Genomic DNA, 9,849 nt, shown 5'->3' with positions numbered 1-9,849 from the left:
GGGTTGCCAATGGATTAGGTCTGAATCGGATGCTATTTGGTATCGATTCAATAAGGATCGGATCCAAAATTAATTCGATAAATATCAAGTCAAATCCTTATCAGAATCCAAAACATCGATCAAGACCCAAGGTTATCCAATTGGAATGAGTCAGATTTTGGGTTTGGTCCCATTCATTGACAACCCTATCTAATAGAATTCATTTTTTTAAATGTATCATTTTATTATTAGGAATTTTTATGCTCATAAAGGCTTTTGTCGTGTTAAAAAAAAACTATTTCAATCATAAATTATAATAATTTTTAAGAAAATAATGACTATTATATCCGTTATTTTGATGTTTTCCACATCGATGGCAAAGCAGACTACTTATAAAATTAGTTAGGTTAGAGGAAGTGATCCACTGACATATCTTAATATGGTTTACCATCACAATCCCTCTCCCTACATATTATTTATTAGAAGAAACCTATTGTATTTTCTCCACCTTGACTGATCCAATTAATTAACCAATTCTTCTCTAAACTCGTTTACACTATTACATATAAATCAGTTTTGACTACTAAACATTAATTGGACCCCTTCATGTTCTTTCTATTTGCCCCCCACAATCGTTGAAAACAAGTACAAACCTTGACAACCTCCCCCATCCCAATTTTTTTTTTTTTATAAAGAAAACCCATATGTAAAATATCAATTTTATTTTATTTTATGTTTGAATTTGGACCCTATACACCTAGGGAGGATGGTTGAAATCGCACTTCCACATCTCAAATCTTGCCACGTTCATCGCTTGTCAAAAGATAGAATAATGTTGAAGTGACCTTGAGATTGTACCTCATATCGCATGTCATGATGTGAAAGCGTGTAAGAGTCAGTAAAAAACATTTATGATTCCTACACACTTTTTCGTGAAGATGTACGATATGAGGTACAATATTAAGGTTACCCCAGCACGACTCAAAGAAATAATATCTTTCTTTTATCATATTAATGAAGAGATCTAACTGTTAAGATTTGAGGTGTGAAAATGCTTAGAATGTTTAGAAAAGCACTCCCTCTCCTTCTTTTTCAAGTATTAAAGAAAATGAGGTATGTAAGTGGCGTTAATTTTACTCTGTTATATATGATAGGAACTAGACCATTATTCATATGGAATTGGTCTTCTATAACCCTTTTTCTATATTTTTTAGCTGTGGGATTGCGATTTGGTGGGATACGGAAGGGCACTATTAGACCAATAGGACTTCCATCCCCACTTAGATTTTAATTAAAAAATTAGGAGCGATTGATAATTGAGAGAAGAATAAATATGTTGGTTAGGCTTTTAGTTTTAATTTGTAATCAAATATTTGACTAATGTTTCAAGTCCTCGATGGGAAATCTAAGATGTTGCTTCCAAATACCTATCAACCCATGTATCGGTCATTCCAAAAATTAATTATATTGGGACGTATTTCTTTCTCTTTTTTTTGGTCGGTAAGCTAGGGTTATGAAGGCCCCACCTTATAATATTAAAAACAGAGGCTAACGTCTAATACAATTACAAATTTGATCCTCTAAATGAATTAAAATAAAATTACAAATTTGGCAAAGAGCCCCTTTCTTCAATCCATGACTTGAGGATCTCTTGACCCATTCTCCCTCATTTTTCCTATTTGATGAGATCATTCTTTTAAGTGAACATATAACTTCAAATGAAAGTATAACAAAGGGTTATAAGGCTTGGACATAAGGACTTGTTTGGAAGGCCTAGTTGTGAAAATTGGGGTCTCGAGAGTTGACATTTAACAACAACTTCCCAAATGAATTTTAAATATTTAACTCTTGATTTGCTCATAATAAGTAATCAAGGTACTATATATTAACCGATGGATGAGATGGAGGGGTCGTGATTTGACTTTGACCCTTTTATTGAGAGTTACAATTATAGTTTAAAATATCAAAATGTACTGGTCGATAAGTATCATAGAGACCCATACAAAATATTGACTCCAAAACATTGAATGTTTCAAGATTTCTAATATGTATCAAAGTATATAATATATCCAGTTGTACCATATCAATTTTTTCATTAAGCAAAGCATTTCTTCGATTTGGTATAGTGATGCAATACGTTTCAACTTTCGTTTTATCACGTTATACATGTGCCTTAACTCACAAACACCAATGGGATGGGTGCGCCAACCCTAAAAGATGGCTAAGTAGGACAAATACTTGAGCTTCATTTGCAGATGTACTTCGCTGAATCAATCAAAATTCTTTATAGAAATTAAATAAATTTTCTCCATGATGGGCCCCAGGAATTTGGAGTAGAGGCGTGATAAATAGACGCGGCAAAACATACATAGTCTGAATGCAGTTGATGTGGAAGGATACAGAACCGTTGATTTTTTCCTTCAGCGGTTCTGTATCCCACGTACAAATTGTGTATGTTTTGCCATGTTGATTTATCATTAGTCATTGGAGTATTAGACCCGTTTGCTCCAACGAAGATGGAAGATAATTGTCTTGCATGGTATCACAAAATAATATCTCAAACAGAAAATATTTTTAAATTTTAAAAAATTACTTAAAGGACCTTGACAAAAAGATTTATTTCTAAATAATCCTTAAGTTTTGCATGTTAACTTGATATGATATTTAGTAAACTTTTTATTTCTTAATTGTCCTTCATTATTGGCGAACTCACCGCTTTTTTATTTGCTGTCGAGTTCACCACTTTTTATTTATTATTGAACTCGACGCTTTTTTTATTTATTGTCAAGTTCATAGTTTTTACTATCATACTCACCACTATTTATTGTCAACTTAAAAAGTGGGGAACTTAACTGATAAAACCCACAAATTTTCAAAATTTGAGATTTTTCTACTAAAATATATAAAAATATCGACTAAAAACTTGAGATAATGACTTCTTTAGATGATTTCAACCCCAAAACAACCATTCTTAATCGACTTTCATTCAATAATTATATAATATAAAAAAGTCAAAAAAAAATATCTAATTTTTTTTATACATCTTTTAATTATTTGAAAAAATCCTTGAAAATGATTATTCTTCCTTCTTAATTCCTTTCCAACATAATGGAGTCTTTGAACTCGACTGAGATGTCAAAAATCTAATTTTTTGGGATGAAAACCATGAGTTCTAAAGGTTAGAGTATTCAATCATGAAAAATGTGGGAGATGAGATTCACGAATGGGTAAGAAAATAAAAGTTTACTAAATTGACTATTAAGATACATGCCCAAAACTTAAGGATTATTTAGAAAAAAATCTCTCCATTAAGGTCTTCTTAAGTAATTTTTCCTTAAATTTTTAAGGATGGTTTGTATTTGGGCGGAACCAAAGCAGGTGGAGTCCTTTCTTCTGATTTTTCATCTAATTAAAAAAGAAAAAAAAATGTAAATAAGTTTAAAATTGTATGAATTATAATATGCTGATTATATACAGTATGAAATTCATTCCTTAAACTCAACCATAAGATTTAAGCTGAAAAATGATCAGTTTGTTCCTATTTTTAAGAGTAGGGTGCATCAAGGATGATGGTCCTCAAATAGGACCAAAAGAAATTCCTTTAATGAAAAATTCATTGTTAAAAATATATTTTATTTTAAATGAAAATATTATTAAAAATTCTAGACCCTTTTGGAGAAATTGGTACCACCTTTTTGAAACATTTAATGGATACATCTTCTTTACAATTTCCATAGAAGACCCAAAACACGCGTTCAAACTTTAAAGTCTCTCACTTTTATTACAGTTAATAATATCAACTACCACTTGATATATTATTTTATAAATAATAATAAGAATAAAAATTTAATATTATTCAACTTGTAAAGTATATTACATCTTATATTACTTTATAAGATTATTGATGTATATATATAAAACATTAGGAGATCGTTCAAGGGATATAAGTAAAAATAATCATTTTTCAAAATATGAGTTAGAGGTTTCAGGTTGAGCTGATTTTTTGTGAGGATGATCTCTATGATGAGAAGATCATCCTCACAAAAAAATTAGTCCAATCTGAACTTTCTAACACCATTAAAAGTGATTTAGAATGTGGATTGTTGATTTTTACTAATAATTTGTAAACTACTTGTAATGGATGTATTAGTTTCAAATTGGACTGATTTTTTGTGAGGTATAAAAAATTAACTCAATCCGAAAATTTTAAGCCATGTTTTGAAAAATGATGTTTTTTACATATATTTTTAACTTATGTCCCTTGAACACCCCCATAAGACTATTATATATGTTGAAAAATAAAGATTTATCCCCACGCCTTTCATAAATCATAAGCAAATCCTTAAAAGTTATAAATGGTTTCCAAGCATCTAAATTGAGTCCAACAACTACTAATGATTTTGTGTGACTTGAACTTGGATTTTTGAAATTCATAGATGGAACATATTCAAATTGATCTATATCAAGTATTGGACCTACAAATCTAATAAAAAGGGTTAATTCATGATCATGTCGATAAATTCACCAAATGGATTGATCCAATAATCAAATAGCCTAATGGTGAGTTTTATCACAAGAATGAGACCCATGAAAATATCTAAAACCATCAAAAAAGGAATGTGACAAGTTGACCATGATAAGTAGGTAAGTGCACATAACTGTAGAACTATCCCTTGTGTATCTCAAAGAAAACCATCTATGATTCTATGCACTTGCCACGTCTATCACATACAGATCACGTATATGATAGCACGTCATTTACCACCACTCTTCAAATTTTGATGTAAAAAAATACCTATTCCACCTGATCCTCTCATTATAATAATAAAGATAAAAATAATAATAATAATAATAATAATAATTTGAAGAAGCCCAAATATCAGAGAATTTTCTTTAATCTCAAAAGAGGGTGATGGACAACTAACTCAAAAGTATTATTTTATTTTAAACATTGGATGGAGACTAAACTTAAAGAAAGATAAAAGAATGTGTATGTATATAGTGTTGAATGAAGAATTCGCGTGGTCGTGGAAACTTCCTCAGCTGCGGGTCCATCTGACGTACGTAACAGAGACCAACATGGTCCCACCAACTGATATTCCTCGGCCAATAGGGAAAACCGAAACTCTTTATATAAATATATATGGGTCACGTTATTACGACCCCCTTTGCGACACACCTTTTTGTCTTATATGGGCAAAAATGTTTGGAATGGACTGATTTTTTGTGAGGATGATCTCTATGGTGAGGGGATCATCCTGGCAAAAAATCATCCCATTCCAAAACTTCTAGACCGTCCGATTTTTGTTGAAAAATTATAGACCGTCCAATTTTTGTAAATCAATTTTGATGGGATTAGAAGTTTTGGAATGGGATGATTTTTTTCCAGGATGATCCCCTCACCATAGAGATCATCCTCACAAAAAATCAGCCCATTCCAAACATTTTTTCCCATATAAGTCAAAAAGGTGTGTCGCAAAGGGGGTCGTTATAACGCGACCCAATATATATATATATTTTTTATAATTCTGTTCTTGACAAACTGTTACATTGAGACTTGACAACTCAAAATTGGCCAGTTGTCAACCAGTTATTAATGAATGGGACTATAGGACAATATTGATGATACAAGGTTTTGAATTTTATTAAGGACGGCTGTAGTCGTCTCACGTCAAGCTGTTGGACGGATGAGAATCACAATCACCATGAATCCAATGGATCTACTAGTAACAACGATGGTCTAAACTCGATCATGGTTTTGAGTTCTTGATTTGGCTCTCTTTCAATCTTCATATATAGGCGACGATTCATGACTGATTCATGGTTAGGATGACAAGTGAAGCCATCCGAAGCAATAGTTTTAAGAGTGACAATGAATCAGGTCATGTTGTGTCGAAGTAAGGATGTTATGAAAATTTAATAAACCTAAACTTGACTTATTTAATAATTGTGTCAAAAACTTTAATTTGAATTTGACATATTTTTTAAATAGGTAATCTGATTTGACTTATATAATCTATTTAATAAAATTCTGTTATTTATTGAAAAAAATAAAAAATATATTTATAAAAAAATAATTTTCACATAACCATAAAACCAATATCTATCAACATAAATTAAGTTTTATCACAAAAATTGAATGGTTGAAAAAAGAAGAAAAATAAAATAGATAATTATTTTAAAAAAAATCTTAAAACATCATCTATATTTTATGATTTAAAATGAAATGTTAATGACAAAAAAATTAAACGTGTCAAAACAGGTTGACATCCTTAACCTAGACCTGACCCATTTAATAATATGTTAGACGGGTTAATACTATTATAATCCAAATCCAATTAAGCTTAATCAATACCCACCAATTTCAAGTCATTTTGAGTTTTTTGCCGATCGTGTTAAGATTACCACTCCTAAATGGCTTAAGTAAAATATCAAGTCATAGAATAAAATCGATTAAATATCAAGGTGTCCAGATATTGAACACATCTACAATTGAGTCACCAAGTCTAATTTGTGACTATAATAAATCCAAAACCTTTATTTGACTCGTGATTGTGGATATTTCTACATTGATAGGATTATTTTGGTCATATTATTTTAAGGATAATAATGTGTGTTCTTTTCTTCTTTAGTGGTAGCTTCAAGGTTCAAGGGTCGCTAACCACCAAACACTTCCGAACGGGTAATTTGTTGTCCCCTTATAGACAAGAACCTTGATGTTGTCCCCTTTCATAGAGATCATCCTCACAAAAAATCAGCTCATTCCAAAGCTTCTAACCCATATTTTGAAAAATGTTTGGCACCAAACTTGGCAAACTTTAGGGCCGCTGAACCATCCCCATATATATATATATGAGCTGGATGAGTAGAAGGATATCTGAGATGAGTAGAATTTTTCATGTTTTAAGATTAAACTATCGTCAAAACTGAAATAGAACAATTGAATCTAAGTTATGATAGTAGTTTCTTTTCCTTCTTTTCTTACAAGTGAATAATTTCGATTTGACGAATTCAATTATCTTACTAGTGGGCTTTGGATAAGCCCACGAGTGGGTCTATTAATGCTTGAATCCAATGGAGGTTTACAATATATAATAAGTATATTGATCTTCTAACACACGCCCCACCACAGAACCGTAGATCATTTACCTCAATATACATATAATCCTAAATCTTTTTCTTGTGTATCCTGAGGCAAATGATCTACAAATCTGTAATGGAGGTGTAGGGGGGAGTGTGTTAGAGGGGGGTGTCGTATTGTCACGGCTCATTTAATTAGGTCTATTAATGGTGTATTTTGGGGTAAGTTCTCTCAAGTCCAAAAGTGAATCAAAATTTTCTCCAGTCCACGATAATAATGAGTTTCAAAAGAAAGAAATTAAAGAAGGAAAATAGTCAGTGGCATGCGCCATAATGGCCAGTTTCTTCCAAAGTTGGCTGTAATGACTGTTTAACTTTTTGACATAGAATTTCTTGTGAGGTCACTTATGAAATAGTAAGTGTGATTCAGTTACGTAGGGAATTAATTTTTCTTCTCTCACCTTTTATTTATTTTTTATTTTCTTCTTTTATACAAGAAAAACAAACTACCAACTAACAAGGCGGATTGACACTTCCCAACAGTCTATGGATTAATGAGCTATTGCAACAGATTAAAAAAATTCTAACACTATTACCCCACGAAAAAAAATTCACTCTTAGTTGTCCTCACAAATTTGTTTCTACTCTTAGTTGTCCCTATGTGGGTAAAATCTTGGCTCCGCCCTTGCCAACTAGATGTGTTAATGGATTGGTTCCAATTTAATTTTTAAAGAAATTGGAACTAGAATTGTTAAATTTTATCCATTTCAATTCCTATTAATTCGGATTTGATTATCAAAATAATGGAACTAGAGTTGGAGTTGTTGTCAAAATCTTTATCCTTGAAGAAGAGGAATTCTTATGATGTTTTATGCCATCAATGTGTACATAATGTTACTACCTCAAAGTAACCATTTTCGTTATTTAGATTCAATTGTCCATGATAATTGAAAGATTGGTGAAGATGTGTGACCCCATCAGATTAATATTTGATGGATAAAGTAGAGGAACTCTTTATGATGTTTTGTATAAGGAAAATGCTGAATTAATATTGAAATTGACATTGTTTCACACATTGCTGATGTGAATATGTGCACAGAACCATTGATACTTTTCATCAAGATACGAGTGAAAAGCATATACAATTAAGTGCACCAATGTGTGAAACTATGTCAGTTCTATGTCACTCCAACACGATTCTTTATGCAATAGTGTACTAGTCAAACTAAATTTTTTTGAGTGACCTCATCAGGTGAAACCTTGACGTGATGGCGCACATGTTCGTAGATGCGTTTTACTCTTATCTCTGAGAAAACACATCTACGGGCATGCGCATGCCACCACGTCAATATAGTCCCCCTGTGTGTTGCCCACTAAGGTCACTCCAGCATTAATCATATATTTTTGTGTGCATGAAATCAATTATATCATCAATGATGTTTGAATGAGTTGAACAGTTGTCAGTTAAAGAAAAATAATGAAGTAATATTGAAATTGACATCGTTTTAGACATAGTTGACGTGGATGTGTCCATAGAATCATAAATATTTTTCATCAAGATACAAGTGAGAAGTATCCATGCATGGTTCTATGCATACCAATATCCCAAATGATGTCAATTTCAATTTTACTCTAGCCCGACTCCAAAACAAAATATCCATAGAACAAAGGAACACAATAAATATGAGAATATTAATATAGATAAATGGTTAGAATAAAAAACATGAGAATATTCAAGGGAAAAATAGAAAATATAAAAATAAATCCAACTAGAGATAAAATTGAGGGTAATTGTTTAAGATAACTTTGTTGCTTATATAGAAGATTGATAACATATAGACTGATGGCAAGTTGAATCTATATATATAACAAGATATGGAACATGATAAGATATGAAGATACATGTTTTCACCAATGATAGTAGATCCAAAATAGAGGAATAAAAATATATAAGATCTGTAGAAGTAAAATCTCGGATATCGTCGATTTCTTGAGATTTACCCCTAACAATTGATTATCACTGTTATTGATGCACATGAACGATCAAAATCACACAAAAAATCATTAAAGAAAAGGTAAAAAAGAGAGAGAAGATAAAAAATAATATTTGTACACGGGGTTTGTCCCAAATCTGGACTACATCCCCAGGCTCCATAAAGCGATTCCACTATTCTTGAAACAAATACAAGATTTACAAAAACCAAACCTCCTTTCCTTTCAAACCCTAAAAGGAAAGTAAAACAATTAAGAGATTTTCTATTTATGAATAAGACTACAATCTTCACTAAACAAATATAATTCAAGATATACCAATCAATGCCTTGAGATACGCATTAAAATTTTTATGTGATCAATGTTCACCTTATTTACGTCATGTGTCTAATGTCGATTTTACCTACTACATGATCCTTGTACCAAATCCAACAATTAGGATAATATATAAGTTGGAATTTTAATTTTAATTTTATTTTATTTTTAGAAATATATTTCTCTTATGTTCTTTTTAGTGGAAAAAAGTAAAGATCTTGTTGTCAGAGGCGGATTAACAGTGAGGGCAATGGGGGCGTTTGACCCCAACAAATTTTGTAAAGTTTACAAGGGACTATGATCTATTGCGATAGATAATAGCGGTAATTAAAAAGATTTGTTGTCATTGCCCTCACAATTTATTATTATTTTTTACTTTCTTTTGCCCCCACAAAAATTTTCCCACTCTTACTCTTAGACGAAATACTGGCTCCGCCCCTGTTTGTTTTCATTACCTAAATCAAAATTTTGTAAACATAACAA

Source organism: Akebia trifoliata, chromosome 2, assembly GCF_017979445.1.
Source record: "Akebia trifoliata isolate Shusen 1 chromosome 2, ASM1797944v1, whole genome shotgun sequence".
Lineage (NCBI taxonomy): Eukaryota > Viridiplantae > Streptophyta > Magnoliopsida > Ranunculales > Lardizabalaceae > Akebia > Akebia trifoliata.
This window is presented reverse-complemented; position numbering follows the sequence as displayed.